Source organism: Sturnira hondurensis, unplaced genomic scaffold (assembly GCF_014824575.4).
Source record: "Sturnira hondurensis isolate 20B ecotype Veracruz unplaced genomic scaffold, ASM1482457v3 Scaffold0020237, whole genome shotgun sequence".
NCBI lineage: Eukaryota > Metazoa > Chordata > Mammalia > Chiroptera > Phyllostomidae > Sturnira > Sturnira hondurensis.
This window is the reverse complement of record NW_028092868.1, coordinates 492,782-516,560: the sequence shown is the minus strand read 5'-3', so window position 1 is coordinate 516,560 and position 23,779 is coordinate 492,782.

Genomic DNA, 23,779 nt, shown 5'->3' with positions numbered 1-23,779 from the left:
GCTCAGGAGGGTCCTCTGCCCCCACCATCGCATCTGAGTGAAGGGGGCAGCTGGGAGCCCTCCCCACCAAAGGCTGTGCTCCCTCCAGTGACCCCAGCCCTGGCTGAAGACAGTGAGAATGAGGCACTAAGGCCCCACTCTGGAGTTGACTTCCCCCAGGGCCCACACATCTGGCTCCCATTTCCCTCCGCAGCGGGCTCAGCTGGGCAGAGCCTTTGATTTGTACCTCGGAAAGTCAGGTCTAAAAGCCAGGTTCAGCCCACCGTCCACCCTCAATCCCCTGGGAGGCCTTCCTCAGAGACGCCGGGCCCTCTCTTCCCCTGGGAAGCAGGTGGGTTCGTGCCAGAGGAGAGGGCAAAAGGGTGGGGTTGGCACCTGGTTTCTTGGTGGATTGGGGAAGTGAGATGGTTTGGGGTTATTTAAAAAGAAGAGGGAGGCCCGGATTGGAGAAGCTTACTAGGTTAGACATCTTCCTGCAAACAGAAGGGTCGCCGGTTTGATTCCGTCAGGGTACACACCTGGGTTGTGGGTCAGGTCACTGGTTGGGGTGTGCAGAGGCAACCAATCCATGTTCCTCTGGCATGTCAATATTTCTCTCCTCTTTCTCCCTCTTTCCCTTCCCTCCCCAAATAAACAAATACAACCTTAAAATAAAACAAAGAGAAGAGGGAGGCGTGGAAGCACCAGGGAAAGCGAGGGTCTGCTTCTGCCTCCTAGTGATGTGGTGACCGCCCACTGAGCAGGCGTTCTCACCCTCATCCTCAACACCAAGGGCAGGCTGGCAGGAGGGGGCAGCGCCACATTTCCTGGGCCCTCCTGCCCTCGCCCAGGCCCTTGGGCTCAGAGGGCGCAGGGGGTGCGGGCTCTTGGGGTCAGGTTCCACTGGAAGAGGTGTAGGGGTCATAAAGACAACACACTAGTAATGCTTACTGATGGGAGGACCTCCCCCCACACATGTACATGAGTGCCAACCGGGTCACGGGACAGTGCACATGGGGTCGGAACACAGCCCTGGGCTCAGTGCTGGCCTGCACTCGCCCTAGGGGCCATGGCGCCTCTGTGAGCTGGTTTCTTTGTCTGAGAGGTGGGGGCAACAAAGCACACAGCCTGCTATTTAGCAAAAAGCTTAATAAATGGAGGAACATCTTTTAACCATCTTCATTGTCAATGCAAGAAGCGTTCAAACCTGTAGAGAATTTTTATGGGTTTATCTGAGCCAAACTGACGACAATTGCCAGGAAGCAAACTCTCCATGGATTGAGAAAATGCTCCGGAAAATGGCAGTTTTAGCAGTTATTTAACTCATTGGAATCAAAGGGGAAGACAAAAGAGGGTTGCATGAATGCATTGGTGGAAGATTAGGGAAGTGACAGGAAGCCAAGCTGGGGAATATCGGGGGTTGGACCAAAAGTAAAACCAACAGACGTGGACTCCTACTTTTGTGGGCAGAGGGTAGTTATCGGTCAACAGTTCGCAGGATAACACTAACAATGGGGGATTGGTGGTTTCTGCCCCTTCGGTGGTTGTCTCCCGAGGGGTGGGATAAAAAGAGGAAATTACCTTGACATTCCACAGTGTGTTATCACAGATGCAGGAAGACAAAAGACAGACTCCGTTAAGGCGAAGACTGACCTTTGTTGGGAAGATACTGGCCTCAAACAGCATTGCTTGAGGTGACTGTCTTTCAGTGAGGGATTTTTATGTTCCGACCATCCTAGGTGGTTACTTTGGGTTTGTAAGGCACCATGCAGGCCTCCCCCGAGCCACACCATCCATCCATCCATCCATCCATCCGATACCCACCCACCCAACACCCACCCACCCACCCATCTATCTCATCTGTATGATGGAAGGGGCCAGTGGGTCTCACACCTGGGGAGCTGGTGAGTTGTGCGGGTCCAGGACCCTCCCCAGAGTTCCCAGTGTGTAGGTCTGTGGTGGGGCCCAGAGATCCGCATGTGAAACAGGACTTTCAGCGGATGCCAAAGTCGCTTGTCCTCACACCCTTCGCAGGAAATACTGTCCTCAGACCTTGTCTCATTTTAGCGTGGAGGAGAGTGGCAGAGAGGTGACTCCAGCAGCGGTGTGACTTGGTGGTTCAGGCAGGACTCCCCTCCCTCACTGCCTCTACAAGTGTGGTGGGTATGGGGTGGGGGGTTGGGGGTTGAAGGTGACTGAGAGGCTCCAGGGGCCAGCTGGCAGCCCACCATTCTGCCCCCTCCCCTGCCGGCCAACACCACCCCAGCTCCCACACTGAGCCTGTCGGGGAGCAGGGATTTATTCCTTGGGGCCAGCTTTCCACCCTTTATTTCCTGTTATTTATGTCCCTTGCCTTTCATCTCCTGCATGGCTGCCCCGAAAGCCCCATTATGTCACTTTGGATATGGCCACATCAATCTCCAGCCCCGGGGAGCCAAGCCCCCCACCCAACCTCACCATTTATTCTCCAGGTCTCCTTGGGGCCCAGCGGCAGCTGCCCCAGCGCGCAGACAGCCCCGCTGGCGTTCTCCTCAGCGAGGGCTGGTGCGAGGGGGCCCTGGGGCTGTCAGGTCAGAAGGGTCACAGGCAGCTTGTCTGGGGCCCAGAAACGAGGGGACCTGTCGAGAGTCTGTGTTGTGGTAGGGCACAGTGGTGTGGCTTCAGGACGTGCGAGTCCAGCCGGGACTCAGCCTGGTGACTCCCTGGGCGGCTCTGGACAAGAAGCAGGACCTTTCCGAGCCTCAGGGTCTTCCTCGGCAGCACGGGGTGGGGATTGACAGAACCTTCCAGACACTAGCCTCCAGGACTCCCAAAACTGTTTTGTAAATCAGCGGACTTTCCTTAACAAGGCAGGGGGTGGGAGAGGGGCCAGTTCCATCGTCAGCTGGGGCAATTCTGGGTGCAGCGGAGGTGGGGACAGCGAAATGTCCTCCAGAGACCTGTCCCCATCCCAGCCTCCAGAGCCAGGGAATGGGACCTCATTTGGAAAGAGGGTCTTTTTGGATGTAGTTAAGTCAAGGATCTCAAGATGAGATCATCCTGGATTTAGGGTGGGCCCTGAGTCCCGTGGTGTGTGACGGGTAGTGGGAGACTTGCGACTCGGACACACAGGGGCTGAGGCTGGAGCCGTGCAGGCCCCGACCAGGGAATGCCTGCAGCCACCAGGAGCTGGAAGAGGTGGAGGGAGCGTGGCCTTGATTTTCAGTTTCTGGCTTCAACAACTGTGAGCAAATACATTTCTATTGGTTTAGGCCATGACGTGTGTGGGAGTTTCCCACGGCAGACTCGGGGAACAAGTACAGCCTCTGATGGAAATGAGTTTCCGTACTGCTGGGTTGNCGCTGGCGTTCTCCTCAGCGAGGGCTGGTGCGAGGGGGCCCTGGGGCTGTCAGGTCAGAAGGGTCACAGGCAGCTTGTCTGGGGCCCAGAAACGAGGGGACCTGTAGAGAGTCTGTGTTGTGGTAGGGCACAGTGGTGTGGCTTCAGGACGTGCGAGTCCAGCCGGGACTCAGCCTGGTGACTCCCTGGGCGGCTCTGGACAAGAAGCAGGACCTTTCCGAGCCTCAGGGTCTTCCTCGGCAGCACGGGGTGGGGATTGACAGAACCTTCCAGACACTAGCCTCCAGGACTCCCAAAACTGTTTTGTAAATCAGCGGACTTTCCTTAACAAGGCAGGGGGTGGGAGAGGGGCCAGTTCCATCGTCAGCTGGGGCAATTCTGGGTGCAGCGGAGGTGGGGACAGCGAAATGTCCTCCAGAGACCTGTCCCCATCCCAGCCTCCAGAGCCAGGGAATGGGACCTCATTTGGAAAGAGGGTCTTTTTGGATGTAGTTAAGTCAAGGATCTCAAGATGAGATCATCCTGGATTTAGGGTGGGCCCTGAGTCCCGTGGTGTGTGACGGGTAGTGGGAGACTTGCGACTCGGACACGCAGGGGCTGAGGCTGGAGCCGTGCAGGCCCCGACCAGGGAATGCCTGCAGCCACCAGGAGCTGGAAGAGGTGGAGGGAGCGTGGCCTTGATTTTCAGTTTCTGGCTTCAACAACTGTGAGCAAATACATTCCTATTGGTTTAGGCCATGACGTGTGTGGGAGTTTCCCACGGCAGACTCGGGGAACAAGTACAGCCTCTGATGGAAATGAGTTTCCGTACTGCTGGGTTGGTCAGGGCCTCAGTAACGGGTGTGCGTGCAGAACAAACGGGGGCGCAGGGCGGAAACGGGGCACCTGTCGGGGCTGTGTCCGGCAGAGAACTTTGGGGAGCCCAGGTCTATGACTGGGTGCGGAAGGTGAGGGAGGGACGATGATGTGTGTGTGTAGAGGGATGGTGATCCGCCCGGTCTTACCCTTCCTGGAACGGGGCAGCGTCGCAGAGTCAGGGCACCTGCCCCATGTTCCCGCTGGGGGAGACAGAGTCGGGATCTCGGGCGAGGGAAGTCCCGTGCAGCTTGATCCACCCCCAGAGGGGGTTGTGTTGGTGGGTTAGAGGGAGATATTGGAGTGGGTGTCCCCCAGGACAGCTTTCTAGTCTGCAGACTAGGCCTATCCTGAAATCTTCCTACAGAAGCCAAAGATGGGGTGCTGGGGTCGTCTGTGCCTTCGATATCTCCACTCTAAAGGATCGGGTTTGTTTTCTAGCCCAGGAAGCTCAGGGTTAATCCTAATTATCATGATAATGATTTCAGTTACCATTTAGTAAGAGACTTCTCAGTGCCAGACCCTGCGCTGAGTGCTTTGTGCATCTCAGTCGAGTTATCCCTCACAACCCTGTTTGCCCGTTTTACAGATGGAGAAACAGAGGCACGGAGAGGCTGAGTAGCCTACTTCAAGCCACACAGCTAGTAAATGGGAGAGTCAGGATTCAAACTCAGGTTGTCTAGCTGCTCTCAATGACATCAGACCACCTTCCTCCAAAGGCAGGGGCCTGGAAGGGTCACCCAGGCATGGAGGAATGACTCCAGAAGAAATGGTCCTTCCTTCAATTGCCGGACGTCACTGCCCGCCCACATCACACCAGTTACTGCACCAAGTTCTCAGGCTTTGTGCCCCAGATGAGTGTCCATTCCACTTGTAACCAAAACCAGTACTTGGAACCATGTTTCAAAGACAGTCAGCGACAAAAAATTTTAGCTAGCGTTTTCCTTGTTATTATTTTCATGATTAATTGCTCTGCCTGGGCCTGTGGGGACAGCAAGTCATTACGCTCTAGATTTTCTAAGCTCTCGTTTACAGGTTAGTTTGTTGCAAGGGCTCCCCTTTGCCTACAGGAAATGCCCCGCCTCCTTCCTGTGCCCCAACTCTCTGTGAGTGGCTCCAGGCTCCCCCTCCAGGTGGGTTTCCCTCCTCCCCTCCCAGGAGGCCTTTCTCCACCAGGTGAGGCATTGCCCTCGCCTCACAGCTGCCTGGTCACAAAATCCACCTCTTGATGTCAGGAGCAATGGCTTTGCTTCTAAGTCAGCACTTCCCAGATGTAAATGTGCACTTGACCCCCCTGGGGATCTGGTAAAGAGACGGATCCAGATGATTCGTTAGGCCTTGGTGAGGCCTGAGCCTCTGCCTTTCTGCCCGGCTGCGGTGATGAGGATGCTGCTGGTCCTCAGACCACACTTAGAGCCATGAAGGCCAAGGCACCTGTCAGTGCCTCTAGCCCCTTGCTTCTCAACCTAAGAGCTTTTAACAAAACACAGTGCCTGGCCCTACCCCTGGAATCTCTTTTCATTGGCCAGGGGTGTGGTCAAGCACTGATATTTTAAAAAGGCTCCTTGAGTGCTTCTGGTGGGCACTTAGGCAGAGCTGACAGCCACTGGCCAGCACCCTGGTCAAGGGTGCTTAGATTAGAAGCAGTTGGAAGGCAGGGACCTGATCCCAGAGGCAAAGGACAGGCTTGGGATGCTAAAGCACCGCAGCGTTTTGTGGTAGCTGCCCTCTAACTATTGGGGGCTGTGAGGGCATCAAGAGAGCACGCATGCCTGACAGCCCCAGCCCAAAGGCATCCCCGAGCCTACCAACACCACCCACCCAAAGCACAGAGAGAGCACAGCTCAGAAGGACTGGCTGCTGGGAGCCTATTTGCCAGGAGCTCCCTCCTCCTTCCCAGTGGCCCACCTGGGTCAGTGTGTGCCTCAGATTACTGTCTTGGCACCCAGGAAATAGACCACTGTGCTGAGTTAGAAGGCATGGGGTGCCCTCTGCTGGGAGGCTTGAGCTGTTTCTCCTCGGTGACATGGGTGCAGAAGAGGCTGGAGACTCTGGAGCTATGGAGTGGAAAGGGGTGCTGATCTTCGCTTCCTCCAACCCCTCGACATGGGGGAAGATCAGGGGAGGTCAGGCTGATCTGTGTCCTTTCTCAGTGTCCCAATTCGGGGTGGCAAATACTTGTCACATAGCCAAATCTCACTGAAGGTCCTCGCACCTCCTCTACCACTTCCTTATCATCATCAACATCAGGTCACGCATGTGGCTCACGTTTAGAGGGAACAACACCGAACACACACCTTGTGCTCCAAGCCCCCACAGTTCCTCGTCTGCACTGCCCTGTGGTTTCAGTGTGCGGCCAGTGTCAGGGTCAGCTGTGAGGAGTTAGAGTTCTGTCTGGGGCAGGCCCAGGAGCCAGTCCATGGCTGGGTCTGCGGTCATTCTCACAGAGCCAGGGGTGAGCCTGTGTCTAGAGTTGAGGTTCAGTAACAAGGGAAACAGCAGGGGCCAGGTCCACCTCATTACGGGCAGTGGCCACGCATCTGCCCGTGAGGAGGGAGGCCCGTGTCTGGGAGACTCAGGCAGCAGTGAAAGTGCAGCCTGTCCCGGTTTTCTCCAGCCCCACCAGGATGGCTTCTCTGAGTCCTCCCAACGCCTAGGGGCCAAGTGTCCAGGCATCAGTGCCCAGTGCATGAGGCCAGCCTCCTGAGCATGATCCCCAGAGGACCCGGTGCCTGCTTGTAATCTCTGCTGGCTTTGTCGTAGACACATGCTCTGGTCCAAAAAGAGGCTGGGTGCCAGTGGGCCATATGAGGGGAAGGGGTCCACCTGGCCTCCTTTCTGGGTGTGGGCACTGATGCTGCTTTCAGCAGGAATGCAGAAGCTGAGGTCTGAGGGGGGCCCTGACAGGTCTCTGATGATCTGTCCCATGTGGGATCTGTGGGTGTCTGGTTTTCATCAGATCTTCAGAGGACCACAACCAAAACACAGTTAAGAATTCCACTTAGATCCATGCTCAGCTATTTAAAAATTTTTTTATAACTTTATTGAAATATAACTGACAAAATACACATTATGTATTTCTAGTGTCCACTTTGATATATTCTGACATATGTATTACCATGAAATGATCACCATAAATTGATCTGCTTTCTGTCACTAATAATTGGTTTGCGTTTTCTTGAATTTCATATTAAAGTACAGTGTGTACTTTTGGGGGGGTTCGATTTCTTTTGCTCAGCCTAATTCTTTTGATATTCATCTACGCTATTGTGTATACCAATAGCTCATCATTTTTTATTGCTGAGTAGTATTCCATTGTGTGGATGTAACACAATTTCCATACCCATTTATCTGTGGACGGGCATTTGAGTGGTTTCCCGTTTTTGGCCATTACAAACAAAGATGCTATGAACGTTCATGGGCACATATTTGTCTGGATATATGCCTTCATTTCTCTTGGGAAAATGCCTAGGAGTAAAATGAAACTGCCGATTATTTTCCCAGATGGTTGCACTGTTCTGTGCTCCTACCAGCAGCGTATGAGGATTCCGGTTGCTCTACAACCTGGACAACACTGGCGTGGTCAAGCTTTAAAAGCTACTTTTAGTCTGTCCAGATTCCTATCGAGACAGCAGTGGTATATTTTACAGAACTAGAACAAATATTCCAAAAGTTTATATGGAACCACAAAAGACCCCAAATAGCCGCAACAATCTTGAGAAAGAAGAACAAAGTTGGAGGAATCACGCTACCTGGTATCAAAACTATAATACAAGCCCATAGTAATTAGAACAGCCTGGTACTGGCATAAGAACAGACACATAGGTCAGTGGAACAGAATAGAGCCCAGAAATAAACCCACACCTTTGTGGTCAATCAATATTTGACAAAGGAGGTGCAGACATACAGTGGGGTAAAGATAGTCTGTTCCATAAATGGTTTGGGGAAAATTGGACAGATACATGGGAAAAAATGAAACTAGACCACCTTCTTACACCATATACAAGAATAAACTGAAAAAGGATGAAAGATTTAAAAGTTAGATGGGAAACCATAAAAATCCTAGAAGGAAACGTAGACAGCAAACCCTCAGACATTTCTTGTAGCAATATTTTTTCTGCTATCTCTCCTCAGGCAAGGGAAACAACAACAACAACAAAAATAAACAAATGGGACCACACCAAGCCAAAAGGCTTTGCCCAGCAAAGGAAAACATCAACAAACTGAAAAGACAATCTATTGAATGGGAGAACATATTCTCCAGTGATACATCTGATAAGGGTTAATATTCAAAATTTATGAAGATATTATACAACTCAACACCAAATACACTAAACAATCCAATTTAAAAATGGGCAAAATACCCAAATAGATACTTCTCCAGAGACATGTGAGAAGATGCTCGATGTCACTAATCATCAAGGAAATGCAAATTTAAACCCCAGTGATATATTACCTCACACCTGTCCGAGTGGCTATCATTAAATAATCAACAAACGAGTGCTGGTGAGGATGTGGAGAAAGGGGCACCTTGGGCACTGTCGGTGGGCACGCAGACTGGGGCAGCCATGGTGGAAAGCAGGATGGAGATGCCTCACAAACTTAAAAATGGAACTGCATTATGACCCAGTGATTCCATTTCTGGGAATACGAGGTCTATCCAGATAAAGCCCAACTATTTTTAATATAATGAGAATGGTTTGCACAACATCGATGTAAACGGACAAGGAGAGTGGACTGGAATGAACAGGCATGAACAATGACGACTTCACTGTGCTAGTCAGAGAGCGGTACACAGTGTTGAGTGAGCGTGTGCACTGTGTGGCCAAGCATTCAACATGACTGAGCGAGTACAACAACGAGTCTGAATCAGATTTTACGGTAAGCTTGAACATTCCTCCATGGAAACTATTTGGATGATTCAGAAGGTCATAACGGTGGGCACCTGGTGACTGGCAGCTTCATCACAACAACACACCCGCTCATGCGTCACGTCTAGTGCAGAGTTTTTTCGTGAAACATCAGATCACCCAGGTGACTCAGCCCCCTATAGTCCAGATTTGGTGCCCTGTGACTTCTGGCTTTTCCCAAAAGTAAAATCACCTTTGAAAGGGAAGAGAATTCAGACCATCGATGACATTCAGAAAAATACAATGGGGCAGCTGATGGCAATTGGGAGAACTGTGTGAGGTCCCAAGGTGTCTACTTTAAAGGGGACTGAGGTGTCATTGTCCTCTGTACAGTGTTTCTTGTATCTTGTATAGTCTTCAATAAATGTCTCTATTTTTCATATTACATGACTGGATACCTTCTGGACAGACCTTGTATATCTGAAGAGACCTGAAACACTAATTCAGAAGAATATACGCACCCCTACATTCATTGCAGCGTTATTTACAATAGTCAAGATTGGAAACAGCCCATTAGTAGATAGTGGATAGAAAGGTTGTGGTACAATTTACACAGTGGAATGATACTCTGCCATAAACAAGGAAATCTTACCCTTTGCAACAGCATAAATATACCAAGAGGGCATTATGCTAAATGAAATAAGCCAGTTAGAAAGAGGCAAGTACCATAAGATTTCACTTGTATGTGGAATCTAATGAACGCAATAAACTAACAAACAAAATAGAAACAGACTCATAGATTCAGAGAACAGACTGACAGCTGTCAGAGGGAAGAGACGTTGTGGGGTTGGATGAAAAAGGTGAAGGGATTAAGGAAAAAAAACATGCTTCATAGACAGAAAATAGTATGGTGATTACCAGAGGGAAAGGAGGGGGGAGGGAGGTAGAAGAGGGTATAGTGGCAATAAATGGTGATGGAAGAAGACTTGACATGGGATGGTAAAAAAAGAGGCATGTTTAGCCATTCCAGCGGACGGATAGTGGTACCTCATTGTGCTTTTTGTTGGCATTTCGCTAATGACTAGTGATGTTGAGCAAGTTTTCATGTGCTTGTTTGTATCCAGATCTTTGGTGAAGTGTCCGTTCAAATTTTGTTCATTTAAAAAATGCTTTGTTGGTCATTTTCTAATTGAGCTCCACCACGTCCTCATATGCGAGCAGCACAGACACAAGGCCTTTGTTGGATCCGTGCGCTGTGACTAGTCCCCTTCTGTGGCCCACCTTTCTGTTTTCACAGCCACTTCTTCTGAAGAGCCAATTTTAAACATTTTGGTGAAGCCAAATGTATTTATTTTTTATTTTCTAGTTTATGTTTTTTTTATCCTACTTACGAAATCACTGGCAAACCCAAAGTCAGTGAGATTTCTCCTGTTTCGGGGGAAGTTTTATGTTGAGCTCTTACATTTAGGTTTATGATCCTGTGAGTTAATTTTTGTAGATGGTGCAAGTTATGAACCCAAGTTTTTTTCCTTCTCCTCCTCTTGTTTTTCTTAATTTAAATGTCTAATTGCTCATTGAAAAAAATTATTCTTTACCCATTGCTTGGCACCCCTGTTGAAAATCAATGGACCATGTAAAGGTCTACTGTTGAACTATTATTTCTATTGATCTTTATATCAATATCATGCTGTCTTGTTCACTATCATTTTATAATGTCACAAAATCAGATGGAGTAAGCCTTTCAATTTTGTTCTTTTTGACTATTCTAGGTGTTTCTATATTTCCAGGAAATTTTATAATTAGTTTGTCAATTTCTATCAAAAAGTCTGCTCGGATTTTGATCGCAATGAATCTGTAGACCAATTTAGCAGAAAAATCAACCTTCTACAATATCAAATTTTTCCATCCATGAACATAGTATATCTCTCAATTTATTTGGCTCTTTGGTTAATTTTTCTCAGCAATGCTTTGCAGTTTGCAGTGCGCGGATCTTACAGACCTTTGCCAGATTTATCCCTAAGTGTTTTATACTTTTTTATGCATTATTAATGACAGTGTTTTAAATGACAATTTCTGATTGCTCATTGCTAGTATATGTAAGTACAATTGATTTTTGTATATTGACTTTGAATTCTACAATCTTCCAACTCACTTATCAATTCTGGTAGCTTTTTGTAGGATCTTTAGGATTTTCTACATAGGTAATCATATTATCAACAAATAAAAACAGTTTTGCTTCTTCCCTTTCAGTCCAGATAATTGTTAAATTTCATTTTCTTGTATTATTGCACTGGCTTCAACCCCTGTACAGTGTTAAATAGGAATGACAAGAGTGTGCATGCCCTGCTTCCAATCATAGTAACAGGGGATGTGCTCAGTCTTCATTTACCCTTGGCTTTTATTCACCTTGGTAAGTTCTGGACAAGCTCAAAGGGGTGACCTTTTAGTGCTGGTTGGAGGATCCTGGAGTTGGCCTTGGGCAGTGTGCTCTTCTTTCTTGTTTGGTCCATGCCTCACAGAGACTGCAAGTGTCTTGAGGGCAGAAATGGAGTATTTGACTTCAATTCCCATGCCACCCCTGGCGTGGTGCTCAGCTTGACAGATTCTTCCTGCCAGCCAGGTCACTAAATCATGCAGGAGGGGTCTGTGTGTGTTCCTTCGGTCCCATCCCCTTTGCTTTCCTCCCAAACCGAAGGCAGTCATTTTTCCCTCCTTTCTTTCTCTTCCCCCTCCAGAAACTTGAATGGAAGGAGATATGAAAGAAAAGGGCTCAGGTTTTGCCAACACCAGCATCGGGTTACTTTCATGCAGCGTCCTCATTCAAAAATAAACCTGAGGGGATGCAGGGAAGAGGGTGACAGAGACAGGAGGGAGCTGTTAGCACAGCTCTGCTTCCAGGCTGTATTTTTAGGGCTGGCATTCAGGCTTGGCCTTGGGACAAGCGGCTGGAAAATGCAAGGCATTTCCTCTTCCTGTCAACTGAGACACTGTGTGTGTGAGTGCGTGTATGAGGGCCCCTGCCACTTCCCACTTAGCACCTCCGAATAGCAAACAGAACACACTTCCTCCAAAGACTCGCTCCATTCTCAGCGCCACTGACCACCAGTCCTTCCAGTCCCGGCTCATGCTGGGACACTCTCATGGTCCCTCCCCAGACCACCGTACATGCTGGTTCCTGCAGGAAGAGAATTTTCATGCTCCCTTGGCCAACATGTTGCTCTCACGGTGCTGAGCAGCTCACCGCCATGTGAGGGTGGATCCTGCACTCTCCGAGGTCCTGCGTGGGACATTTGAGGAAGACTCAGTGATGAAATATCAGGTTCATTTGTCCACTCGTGTACTCCATACTAGCCATGTGCTGTGTGTGAGTTACTTAAACACTCTGTGTCTCAGTTTCCCCATTTGTAAATTAGTATAATAATAGAGCCTACTTCAAAAGGGTGTTAAGGGGATTCAATGAGTTAAGACATGTGAAGTGATTAAGACAGTAGTGAAGTTAAATTAACCGATAGTAAGGGCTCAGTAAAGATTAGCTGTTATTATTTGAGTGTCTACTGCATACCACCCTTGATCTTGGGCTGGGGCTGGGGCTGCAGTGGTGAACGAGACACACAATCTGTGACCTTTGTAGCTATTCTGTTGGGGACCGTTTTGTTGCCCCCGAGAACCTGAAATTCCCAAAAGCAGCTTTAGACCAGGGCCTGGCTTTCTCTCCATGGAGTAAAAGTTCTACTTTACCCACTACAAGCTGATGAAATATATAATCAGAAACACGATGATATCAATGTTATCGGCACTTTGTGTAACTCTGACAGGCTTTGCAAAGTTATTTTGCTTCTGTAAAGTCATTTCACTTTTTAAAGTCTCATTTTCCTTGTTCGTAAGACGAGAGGGAGAGCAGTTACCATGGAAGGCAGCCCCGGCTGGGATGATGGGCAAACCAGGATCACTAGGTCAAGCGGACGAGGAAGAAGAATAGAGTTGCCTCCATTCTCTACGACAACTGTCGGAGCTGGGCAGCCATGGGTTCCAACTCTGGCTCAGCCTCTTACTGGCTGGGTGACTTTGGGGAGGCACTTGACCTCCCTGTGTCTCAGTTACCTAATTTGTTATAAGGGACAAGAAGTAATGGTATCTGCCTCGGTGGGTGCCTCGAGGACCCAGTGAGTTTGTACACACAGGACATACAGCAGCATTTGGGATTCGAGAGCACGTGTGTCCACCCTGGTGTTATTGTTCAAGAGGATTATCTGTCCCTTGATGAGTTTTCCTCCATGTGTTAGGGATCTCTTTTCAGACTCTACAAACAGTCTTGCTTCACTCATAAGAGGCTGGATCTGGAAGAGACGGAGCCATCCACGGGCCAGGGGGAGTGTCTGAATTTGTGCTTGTTGTACATGGGAGGGGATTGGGGGGGGGGGGCTGTGTGTGGGGTGGTGTTTCCCTGGCTGTGTGCACCAAATTTTTAGCTTGAGTATGTGGGTATATACCTTTTCCTCTCTAAGAATAAGTTTCTTACTGCATTCTACTAGTGAAAACTTCCATTCCATCCATCTATCTACCCCTCCACTTACCCACCCACCTGTCCATCTACTTATTCACCATCCACTCACCCACCCATCCACCCATCCGCTCATGCATCACCCAGCCACATCAGGACCAATCGGACTATCACGAGGGCCTAGGATGTAGACACATCTGTGTCTATCAAACAATAACTCTCCTTCCCCTCCCGTCAGCCCCTGGCCACCACCATTGTATTTTCTATCCCTATGAACATGACCACTCTATGCACCTCATATAGGTGGATTCACATAGTATTTGATCTTTTCTGTGCCTAGTTTATTTCATGAAGCACAATGACCTCAAGGTTAATCCATGTTGGAGTATGTGTCAGAATTTCCTTCCTTTTTAAAGCTGAATAGTATTCCATTTTATACGTACACCACAACTTGTTTATTCATTCATTCATTCATCACTGAACATTTGGGCTGCTTCCACATTTTGGCTATTGTGATTAATGCTGTTATGAAAATAGGTACACGAATATCTATTTGAGTCCTTGCCTTCAGTCCTTTTGGGAATAGACCCAGAGGTGGAATTGTAGGGCCTTGTTGTAATTGTATTTTAAATTTTTTGAGGAACTGCTATACAGTTTTTGGCAGCAGCGGCACCATTGTAGGTTCTGTGGGTCTTCCCTTTCCCAGGAGGGTGTGGTGTGGTGTCCGCGGTCCCCCAGATGAAGGGCCCACCACATGCCCCTCGTGTCCTTCCTTCCTCGTCACGGGGGTTACGGTTACCGCCGTGCTCTCGTTTCCACTGCCTCACGGACAAGGAGGTGAGGCTGTGTTTCCTCTGGCAGAAGAGGGCGCTGAGCCTCAGACTCTGTGGCAGGTCGCTGTTCTTTTCGCCTCGCCTCCATTCACCCTCTCCTGAGGCTGAACCCCTCCTCTACTCTCAGCGGGGACTGGTCCAGTGCAGACAGACGTTCCATTTCTCCTGGCCACGGTGATTAATTCCTCAGGAGTTTCCTGGCCCAGACCTGGCCAACCAAAGCCCGTGAGCATCTTCAGGAGATTTGCTAAGTGTTTGTGAAAGTGGAGTTTGCTTTCAGCTGGGGTTACAGCAGACAGGATGCGAGCCTCAGCCACGGCTGACACTTCGACCACTCCTTAGCATGACCAGAATGGAGTGTGAAGTCAGTCCAAAACACCGAGCCAAGAGGTGGGAGAGACAGATGACAGACAATGGCATGTAGGCACGTGCATCAGACGGGACTTGAAGCTATTAGATCCATTCCCGGACTTTTCAATGACAAGAGCCAATAAATCCACTTTTCAACTTAAGCAATTGAGTTGAAATCCTCTCCTTTGCACCCCATCTAACTCAGGGGTTAAGAAATTTGCCCAACATCATTCACCCAGGAAACAGCGGTGTTGAAAACTCAAATCCTCAAAGGGGTTCCTGGCTTGGACCTGCATCCCAGCTCAGGATCAGAACTAACCATGGTCCAACTCTCAGATCTTTGGGTTGACCTGACGTCAGGATGCGGCATTTGGGACAGGAGCTCCAACGTGGCTGAAGAATCGCAGGGACGAGAGTGACCGTGAAGCACGTGCTCGGGAGCTCAGCCCACAGGGAGTTGGCCGACAACAGCCCACGGGCGAATCCAGCCTGCACCCCGTGTTTGTGCGGCTCACCAGCAAGGAATGCTTTTTACGTGCTTAAATGGCTGAAATGATCCCATGGAGACTATTTGGTGACATGTGAAAACCATGACATTCAAATCCCACCATCCATAAGCAATGTTTACAGCCATGGTCACTCATTTACAGTTGTCACGGCCACCCGGCAGAGGCTGCTCAAACTACCCGCCACCCCGCCCTTTACAGAAAGTGTGCGCCGACTGCCGTCACACCTCCTCAGTCTCCGTGGGTCTCTTCCCCAGCCCCCCACCGCGCCCTTCCCTGCTTCCTCTCCCTCCAGCTCTGGTCCGGACAGAAGCAGGGCCCTCGGGAACTCATGCAGGGGAAGCACTCGGCAGCACCTGGCACCTGGCATGTTGTTAGCGCTCAGGAAAGGAAACGGTGCCTTAAGTGACCTGATTCAGGAGTTAAGGACGTACCCTACGTGGTGGTTCGGGGTCCTGGCTCTGTCACTCTCTCCCTGTGTGACTCTGGCCAAGTCACTTCACCTCTCTGGCTGCAGGGCTTCCTGCAAAATAAGAATAATAGTAGCATCTACCTCTTAGGGCCTTCGTGACAGTCAAATTAGACATTACATGTAAAGTGCTTCCAAGGGTGCTTGGCTCAAAGGAATGGCTCAGTTAGACCGTAAATGTTGTAATTATTCATTTCCATGAAAGATGTTGGGATCTGCCTATTACCTCGAGCCTGGCCCGGTCTAGCTCATGGTCTCCCAACAAGGGCAAGGCTGTGTTGAGGGCAGAGACCTGGCCTCTTGACTCAGAACGACCAAATCCTGTCAGGGTGGGGCTTCACGACAAGCCCAGCAGGAGGCAGCAAAGGTCTCGACAGTCAGTGGCTTGAGGTGGGGTCTGGAAACAGAAAACCCTTGAGTTGGCCTCCATTTGCAAAGGTGTGTGTGTGTATGTGTGTGTGTGTGTGTGTGTAGCTGGATGAGACTGACTCCCTCTGAGACCAGTGCAGGATGAAGAAGAGGGCAAGATACTGCTGCAACCGGAATAATGGGTGGGAGGGTTGCCCTGGGGAAAGATCATCAAATTCTCAACTCCAGCCATTTCCTCTTTGCCCAGTTTGCTCAACGTCTTAGCTGTGAGAGTGAGATGAGTGAATATAGGTGGAATGGAAGGTCCACAGGACTTCTGCCCAGGTTTAAGTTCACCCAGAACTTCTGACTCTTGTGGGAGGGGAGACCTGCTGCATCCCCAAGGCTTCAGCTTTTTCAAGGCCTTGGTGGGCGGGAAGCTGAGTAGCTGGGCCTGGCTGTCCAGCCTGCCCTCGCTTGGCCCAGCCCCAGTCCCTTTCCTAGCCACACGCTGCGGTGCATTCCAGGCTGGAGCCCAGCCGTGTGACTGTGTGTGGGTACAAGTGTCCACTCAGTCACACAGAGAACAGGGTGGAGTAGGGAGGGCCTTTCTGCATCGTTTCAGCACCTGTTTCTCCCGAGTATCGAAGAGGTGACAGGAGAGCAGTGAGCTATAAAGAACCCAGCCTTGGGTGCCAAGTGCTCATGCTCTCTCTGTCTGTCTGTCTGTCTGTCTCTCTCACACACACACACTTTCTCTGATGACATGCACACCCAGGCACACACTCCTAGGCAGACACACTCACAGAAAAGCAGACACCACGCATTTGGACCTACGTGCCCAGACACACACACACACACACACACACACACACATCCTGCTGACAACACCTGACCTGACTGATTAGCTTTACTCCTGTGCTTGTCTGAGGCCAGAGCAGGCTGACGTCAGCCTTCCGGCGTGACTGTGAGAACCAGGTCACACAGAGGCAACCAAAGGTCAGCAGGTTCTTACACACCATCTGGGCGAGTGGCTCCCATACCTGCAGGCCCACCTTAGGGCCCTTTGTTAAACATTCCCAGGCCAGTTTCCACCAAAGACAAGAATCAGAATCTTGTTGGTAATGATGGGGTAAGAAGGCTGGGGTCTAACAGGATTTCTGGGAGTCTGATGCTGGTCAGACTTGGGAACCAGTGATCTAGCCTGGCCCCTCTACCGGACCAAGGCTGAGAGAAGGGGAGTGACTTACCCAAGGTTGCACAGCAATTGTGTAGGAGAGCAGAGACTAGGTCCCAGGCCTCCACATTCGCAGCGTCCAGACTTCCGATCAGCAGGGACCTTGTGCCATTTCCTGTCCCTCCTGGCCTGCCTTCTGGCAAGGGGGCCAGCCCACAGCAGGCAGTGTCCTGGGTCGGGGACGGCCTCCATCTCCCCTTTCTCATGTGAGGGCCCTTGGTCGGAGGCCCAGCTCAGGGAAGGCGCGGGCTGGGCCCCTGCTATCACAGATGTTCGACACAGCGTGCTGAGCCTCCCGCCCCACTCCTCAGGGAGGCCGGAAAGGGGAGTCCACACGCTCCCAAACATCTGGATGTCACAGAGAGCCAAGATGCACCATCCAGATGTTTTTAAATCTTCATGCTGGGTGTCGGCAGAGTGGGACACTTGGGTAGAGGTTAAGGCTTTTGTCAGAGGGGAGAGGGTGAATTTTGTTCAGACATTAAGGGTAGTGTTGACCCAAAGCTGAGGATGAGGGGGAGGACTTCAGGTCCCCACCCTTGTGAGTGAGGTGGGGCAGGTGGGCCTGTTTGGGTAGGATTCAGATCCCAAGGGCAGCAGCTAGGTGGCATTAGCAATAATAGCTACCATTTGTTGCGCACTCACTATGCGCCAGATGCTGTTCTTGTGCTTTGCATGTATTATCTCATTTAACCCTGACAGAAACCCCATGGGGCGATTAGTGTTCCTATTCTCTAGGCAGCCAAGTCAGGGACTTCATGTCCCGGCCCAGGCTCACCTGGTAAGCCAGTAGCTGGCTCCCAGGAGTCTGGTGTGGGTCACCACTGCAGGCCCTGCCCTGCCCCGTGAGCACCCCAGTGGTTTTTAGGGGCCAATCCCAGCATGCCCTTCCCCCCAACATCATGTGCATATGAGGGAGTTTCCACAGAGAATGTGGGAATCTGGGAGGTGCCCCTTTTCCTTGCGCTGCATCTCGGGGAAGGAAAGGTGGCAGGAAGCAGAGCTGGGCCCTCCTTCCAGGCTGGTGGGTGGCTGTGCGGAGCGGGTGCCAGTGTCCCAAGGCTTCCGAGGCAGAGGCTGCTTCCCAAAGGAAAGTGAGCTCCCTGCTGCAGAGTCCAGCTGTGGCCGGCAGGGCTATTTATTTCTCTGCCTGTAAGCCCTTAAGTCATCTGTTTACACAGTGAGGAAAGGAGCCGGGCTCAGTGCCCTCCCTCCCCCAGAAGCTGAGCCTTGCAGGCTAAGCCAGGGACGCGCCCCGACAGCCAGGGATGGTAGGGGCTGTGGAGTAGAATCCTGAGCTACTGGGGGACATGGTCCTCCGGGCTCTGGCCAGGATGCTGAGTATCCCTGGGCCATAGTCTCCTCCCTTACTCCTGTCCCTGGTGGAAAGATAACTGAGCCTGAAAGTGGGACAGCCCTGGCACCACCGTGTTGGTCTCTACCTGCCCTTCCTGTACCCCTCACCCACCCTCTCCACCATGGTGCTTTCCTCACAGGCATCCAGCTCTGAGCTTTCCCTTTTTCTCCTCCCAGCATCCTAGCGGTTTCTCAAGAGCAGCAGATACCAGCCATTTATCCCCTGGTGAGAATGTCCTGCCTCCCTTCTCCCTGTGGTACAGAAGATTTTGTCTCATGATAAAGAATCACCAGGGGGCCCTGGCCAAGTGTCTCAGTCCTCCTCCATACACCAGGAGGTTCTGGGTTTGATTCCCCATCAGGGCACATACCTAGGTTCCAGGTTCAAACCCCGGTCAGGGCATGTACAGAAGCAACAGACCAAATCTCTCTCTCTCAAATCAATAGGTATTTCCTGGGGTGAATATTTGAAAGAGAGCGAGAGATCACCAGGGAAAGGCATCACAGTGGTGACAAGCCAGGAGCGGAGTGGGAGGACCAGAGAGGCAGGGTCCTAAAGGCTGCTGTGGCTCATTCATTTTGTGAACATGTCTTGAGATCCAGAACAGCCACAGACTGGGTCAGGGCACACACACACAGGGGAAGAAGACGAGGCTTGGCCTCAAGAAGCAGGGGAGCCGGAAGCCCCTGAGTGCTCCACGGATGTCCTCAGAGGAGTCTGCCCCGTGCACAGCAGAAATGACTGGAAGTATCTGAGGCAGACATCACAGGAGAGGAGACATTTGGAGGGGATCTAGGGGAATCAGTAGTTTCCTCAGTTGGAGAATGGGAACTCTGGTGTCTGCAAAAGTAAGGAGACCCCCAAACTGAGCAAACATGAGGAAGAGGAGATAGAATGTTCAGTGTATCCACTAGGAGGGCAAGGCCAGAAACATGGGCCGGGGCGAGGTCAGAATGGGCCTTGAGTGTCCCCAAAGGGGTCGAGGCAATGGGAAGTCACTGAGGGTTTCCAACAAAGGAGTGGCAAGAGCAAGTACTGATTAAGAAAGAAATCCAGTGAGAGGAGATGAGAGGCAGGAGGGTCCTGAGGAAGCCTGTGAGCGAGATAAGGTGGGCCAGACCCAGGGTGGGGGCAGGGGAGTGGGGAGGCGAGCAGACTCGGAGATATTCTTGGCCGTATTTATCTCATTCCAGAATGGACTGTGGAGGGAGTGTGGATAGAGGTCTGGGAGATAGAGCCACAGGCTCCTCCTTCCTCTGGATCCTACAGAGGAGAGGGCCAGAGGGCCTGGCTGGGGGAAGGGGGAAAGGGCTTAGCAGAGAGAACAGAGGCAGATGAACAGGGACAGTCCTAGGAAGGACTGAGGGTTTAAAAGTGAAGACAGTGGAGAGGGCGTCCTAGGGAGAAATCGGCCGAACAAAGGCTTAGAGATGATGGGCACAGAGAGAATCTGTGTCCTTATTTTCTCTCAAGATTCCCCTGCTGGCATCGTCTTCCAGCCTGGGGTGGTGGACATGGGGGATGGGATGTTAGACTTAACCCAGGGCCCATGGTCCAGGGCCCATGTCGCCTCGTGGGCTGCTTTCCCGGACGGACCCTGGGACAGATGCAGACCAACAGGGGCCAGGCTCTGTCCTCCAGTGACACTGGGCAGTAGGGGTCTCGTCTCTTCTGAAGGAAGGACACAGGATCCACTGGGTGCTCTGGGGACTGCAGCCTGGCTTCCAGGGATACCAGCTGTCCCTCCCAAGTGACCAGGTCGGACACAAGCTGTGCTATGTAGTGGAAATAGCACCGGTGTGGGAGTTGGGGAGCCTGACTCCCCCATAACCCACTGGATGATCTGGGGAAGGCCTCTTCCGCTCTCTGGGCCCCATGTCCCCCTCTGAATGGTGAATGGTATTCACCAGATCACATCAAGGGGTTCCTTATTCTGAAACTTGTAAACCCATGACTGGAAGCTCTGGCCTGCAACAGGCCCCAGCCTCCCATGAGAGACAGCTGGGGCGAAGGGGAGGTGGGTGTCAGTCCTGGCCAAGGGTGACCAGAGGGGGCCCACTTGCCCATACTGCTCTGCCCACGCAGCTCCACCTGCCTGCCACAGCCACAGGGCAGCAGGGACCGCTAAGTCACAGCCACGGGGCTGGGCCCTCCCCGGCTCTCAGGGGGCTGCCTGCCCCTCACACCATGCCTCCATTCATCCTGTTCAAGAAAGTCAAGCACAGGCTCCTTGAGTGAGAAACTGATGGGAAGTTCCACCAGGGCAAGTCCTGGGTAGGTGTAGTTCATTGCTTCCTTTCCAACCTGCCCAGAAATGCCAAGTCCTTCCGAGTGTTCCTGCCCTGTGGAGTCGTGAGGCAGGCCTGCTGCAGGGACGTGGAGCTGCTCAGAGCCTGTGGGGCCCCTGAGGGGCAGAGCAGGACAAACCCTGAGCTGCCCCAGAGCAGGAGGAGTCACTGGGAGGCCGGCCTCAGGGGCCTTTGGAGCCTTCCTCCTGGGGGGAACTGCACAGCAAGGGACTCAGACGTTTGCCTTCTAGGCCTGGGTTTAGTTCTGATTCACCAATGCCTTTAGATAAGAATAGGGCAAAAAAAAATTCTTGGTTTTCTTCCTCCTCACCCTCCCACCTCGAAGGCAAGGAGGAACAATGGCAGTTGCAGTCAACTCCCTTACATAAGTGCTGGGTGCTGCGACGGTCTGGGACGGACGGACAAACCCAAAGCCCTCTGGCCTGATCAAACCCTCAGGCACACCTACCAGTACGCCTTCCCTTGACACCTCCAATTCTGCCAGTGTTACTGGTGCTCTGCTGGATCCCAGGGGCGGGTGGACCTGTGCCCAGGCCACGATGCACCTGTATTAGTGTGGAGGTGGCTAAGGGCCTGTGGCTCCAGCAATCAGCTCATTTTAAGTCCTGATTTTAGTTTTTTCAGCCATTACTCAGACCTCCTCCCAAGCTACGCCCTCCCGCCCCCAATGAAGGAAGTTCATCCATACCTCAGCGCTAAGGGCACAGAAGGATGAAGAGGTAAATTCACCTGGGTCCAGGGTCCTCTGGTTGGTTATGAGGATGGGACAGTTCTGCCTACTGCCCCTTACCCCTCCCAGCTCTCCCTGACTCACTCACACACAGCCCACCCCCTGCCCACTACCCGCCCTGTCCCCCAAGCCTTTGAGAAGCCCTGGAAGTCAGCTCACTGGGACTCAGGGTCTGCCCTGTGTCTGAGATCCAAAAAAGGAAGCAGAGACCAGGAGCAGGACATGTCTGGAGGCAGAGTGGGGCTCCAGGGTGAGCAACTGGCCCCTAATGGAGTGACCATGCAGTTGACAGTTCCTGGGGATGAGCCAGTAGGGCAGCTGTGGCCTGAGAGCCGGCCTTGGCCCCTGACCGGGACCTCGTAGAGGCTGGCACGCTCTGGGCTTCCTCTCTGGCAGCCAGCCGCCTCTACAGAAGCCACTTTTGGCTGGACAGCTGATGCCTAGACCTTTGCAGGGTGAGGGGGCCCGGCAATGAGGCCATCCATTGCTCTCACGTCTCCCCCTGCAGTCAGTCCACAGCAGCCCACAATCTCCACACCCGTCCCCTCACGCAGCTGAGGGCAGGGGCCAGCAAGAGCCCCCTCTGTTCCTTAGTCTCCCCTAAATCAGTGGGGACCTATTTATTCTTTTCCTGACCCTTCCCCCAATGCTCCTTGACTTGGGGTGGATGCTGGGAATAGAGGGGTCGTTCCTGATGTGGAAGAGAGCTGGGTGAAATACCATTTACCTGGAATATCTGAATTAATAAGTGCATTTTTATTGCCTTTCAAAGATTTTCAGTGGCACCACTCAGTACCAACAAAGCTGCCCCTGGCCGTCCCCAGGCATCCCCTGTAATGAAAAGACGAGAGACTGGACACAAGCCCATGCAGGCAGCTGGGTAATGAGAAGCGGCTGGCAAATCTGTCTTCATAATGTTCGCAATACAGTAACAATGCTAGCTAATCATATGCCCCTTACCATTTGCCAGATGCTCTTTTTAGCACCTCTCACATGCTAATTCACTTAATCTTCACAACCCTGTGAGGCAGGTACTATATTATCCCCATTTTATGGGTGCGAAACAGAGAAGCTCTATGTTTTGCCTGAGGTCACACAGCCAAGAAGTAGCAGAGGTGTGGTTTGGGTATTGGAGGGCTGGCTGCCCAGCTCCTGCCCTCAAGCACTCACATAGACCACCTCTGTGTGGGCCGTTCGAAGGGCCCTCTGCCATCCTGTGTAGTCCTGGTTTGGCTCCACCAGCTCTTTCTTCCTGGACAATACCAAGCCCATGCCAGCCGAGGTGCCCACCGAAACTCTTTAGTAAAGGATCTACATAAGCAGATCTGTTTAGGCTCTTGTTGGTCCCCCCACCCCGTAGCTGCCCCCTGCTCCCACCCCTCCCTGACACCCCTCCTCCCATGCCCTCGACTCTGCTGCTCCTCTTCAGGAATCCCGATTACACTCTCCTTGCGGAAAGCCGCCTGCTGCGTCCCCCCCACCCCACCCCCGTGTCCTCCCAAACAGCTGAGCCTGTGCAATGTGAGAGGGGAGGACACTTGCCAGAAGTTTCCGGAAAGCATCCAGAGGTCGCTCTGGGTTGGCTCGAGTGGGTTGTGCCCTGACCGCCGCTCTGAGTAGCCACCACCCCACTGCAGGGAAGGCTAACGGCAGGCGCAGGGTGGTGGCAGGCGGGAAGCTGGTTTGCAGCTGAAGAGGACAACAGGAGAGCCAGGCATCTGACTTGGAAGCTGCCCCATGTTGAACACCAAAGAGCACATGGAGTGGAGCACCCAGACCTTCAGCCTAAAAGTACCTTGCCAGGTGCAGGCTGTATCTCTATACCCAACCCACCTTGCAACCGGCCAACTCCTTACTTCCCGTGCCACCATCAACCCACCCAGCTCATGCCCAGCCCACCCAACACTCAGAACACACTCCCTACCCCCACCTGGACCCACAGTGCTTACCCTATTCACCTACAGCCTGAGACACATCCCTCTCACCTGGCATACCCCAAGCCACACCCCAGCTAGATCATCTCCGGCTGTACCCACCCCCTTTTCACCCGGCTCATTCATTTCTAACAGCCAGTTGTTGGCCAGCCCCTTCAGCACCCGTTCATCTCACACCACA